Genomic DNA, 2339 nt, shown 5'->3' on the forward strand with positions numbered 1-2339 from the left:
TCTGCCACTTTCTCTTGTTCTGGTGTACCCTTATTTTTACGTTGGTTCTCCTAATGGAGCCTGATAGCTCTCATGGGGTTTCTTCATCTTTTAAGAAAAATCTTAGTTCTTGCTCCTCTTCCACCTAAATAATGTCTACGGTTCTATCTTCTAGATTGCTTATTGTCTCTTCCCGCTGGTCTGATCTATTTCCAATGCGTTCTTCTTCTCATTTATTGAGTTCTTCAGCTCCAGAATTTCTGTTTGGTTCTTTTGTAGGACTTCAGTCTCTTGCTAGAGTACTCCTTTTGTTCATTAATTTTTTTCCCAAGTTCATTTAATTTCCTTTAGTTTTGTTGTAATTCACTGAATTTCTTCATAATGGCCGTTTTGCTTTCTCTATCAGTTAGATCCCAATCTCTGTGACTTTGAATTTGGTTGCTGGAGATCGTCATTTTCTTTTTGTGATACCATATTACTGTGATTTTTCATAGTGTGTGATATGATGTGCCTCTGCTAGCTCATTTGAAATAGCAAACATTTATATGAAGTTTTGTTTACTTTGATTTTAACAGTTCAACAGGTTGGGAATTAGAGGCCTTTCTTTTGTTTTCCAGCAGGTGGCGCTATAGCACAAGGTTTTGGTTTCTCTTACCTGCGCTGCCTCAGGGCTGTACAGTAGATCCTTGAACAATGGCGGGGAGGGGTGTTAAGGGTGGTGACCCCCACTCAAAGATCCACTTAAAACTTTTTTTTTTAAGATTTTATTTATTTATTTGAGAGAGAGCATGAGGGGGGTAGGGTCAGAGGGAGAAGCAGACGCCCCGCTGAGCCGGGAGCCCGATGTGGGACTCGATCCCGGGACTCCAGGATCATGTCCGGAGAAGAAGGCAGTTGCTTAACCAACTGAGCCACCCAGGTGCCCCGCTTAAAACTTTTGATTCCCCCAGAACTTAACTACTTAACTACCGGAAGACTTACCGATAACATAAACGGCCGATTAAGCACATTATTTTGTAAGTTTTAAGTATGATATACTGTATTCTTATAACAAATTAAGCTAGAGAAAAGATGTTATTAAGAAAATCATAAGGGGGGGGCGCCTGGGTGGCTCAGTTGGTTAAGTGTCTGCCTTCTGCTCAGGTCATGATCCCAGGGTCCTGGGATCAAGCCCTGCATCGGGCTCCCTGCTCGGGAGGAAGCCGGCTTCTCCCTCTGACCCTCCCCCTGCTTGTGTTCCCTCTTTCGCTGTCTCTCTCTCTCTCTCTGTCAATTAAATAAATAAATAAAATCTTAAAAAAAAATAAAAGAAAATCATAAGGGGGGTGGCCTGGGTGGCTCAGTCGTTGAACATCTGCCTTCGGCTCCGGTCATGATCCCAGGGTCCTGGGATTGAGCCCTGCATCAGGCTCTCTGCTCCGCGGGAAGCCTGCTTCTCCCTCTCCCACTCCCCCTGCTTGTGTTCCTGCTCTCGCTGTCTCTCTCTCTGTCAAATAAATAAATAAAAATTAAAAAAAAAAAAATCATAAGGAAAAGGAAATATATTTACAGTACTGTATGGTATTTATCAAAAAAATTATGCATATATGGGGCGCCTGGGTGGCTCAGTCAGTTAAGTGGCTGCCTTGCGCTCAGATCATGATCCCAGAGTCCTGGGATCAAGTCCCACATCGGGCTCCCTGCTCGGCGGGGAACCTGCTTCTCCCTCTCCCTCTGCCTGCCACCCTCCCTGCTTGAGCTCTCTCTCTCTCTCTCTCTCTGTCAAATAAATAAATAAATCTTTTTAAAAAAATTCTGCGTGTAAATGGATCCACACATTTCACACGTGTTGTTCAAGGGTCAGTTGTATCTGTGTGCACGTCCCATCTCCATTCACTGTGCCAAACGGGTCACGGGCACTGCCACTGCTCCTGGAACCCACCCGGGTCTCAGGCACCAGCAGCACTGCTCCTCCAGTTCTGCTGCCTCCAATCCTCCCACCTTCAGATGTATAGATGTGTGACTCTCTTTAGCATGCTGGTGTGCGGTGCAGAGGAATCTTGAGTTATAGATGTCCTACTGGCTGGAAATTAAAGGGGAAAGAAAAGGAATGATTAATGCTTCTGTGATGCCAACTCCCTCCCCAACTTTCTTTTTTAGTCTCTAGGTTCCTCTGATTCAGTAAGAACAACCTCTGACATATCTAAATTGATGAATGCCTTGCGACCTGCTTCCTGACCTTTAACAATAAAACTCAAAGTCTTTTTCTAAACCCTGAGATTCATCTCAAACTCAGCAACATTCAACAGAATAACACTTTATTTCTACATTGTCTTCTAAGCACCACTAGGCATATATCGTTTTAACAGATCGACCAAAAC

The sequence above is a fragment of the Eumetopias jubatus genome, unplaced genomic scaffold (genome assembly GCF_037043125.1).
Source record: "Eumetopias jubatus isolate StellerSeaLion01/CBP00866 unplaced genomic scaffold, mEumJub1_p1.0 scaffold_10, whole genome shotgun sequence".
In the NCBI taxonomy this organism is placed as follows: domain Eukaryota; kingdom Metazoa; phylum Chordata; class Mammalia; order Carnivora; family Otariidae; genus Eumetopias; species Eumetopias jubatus.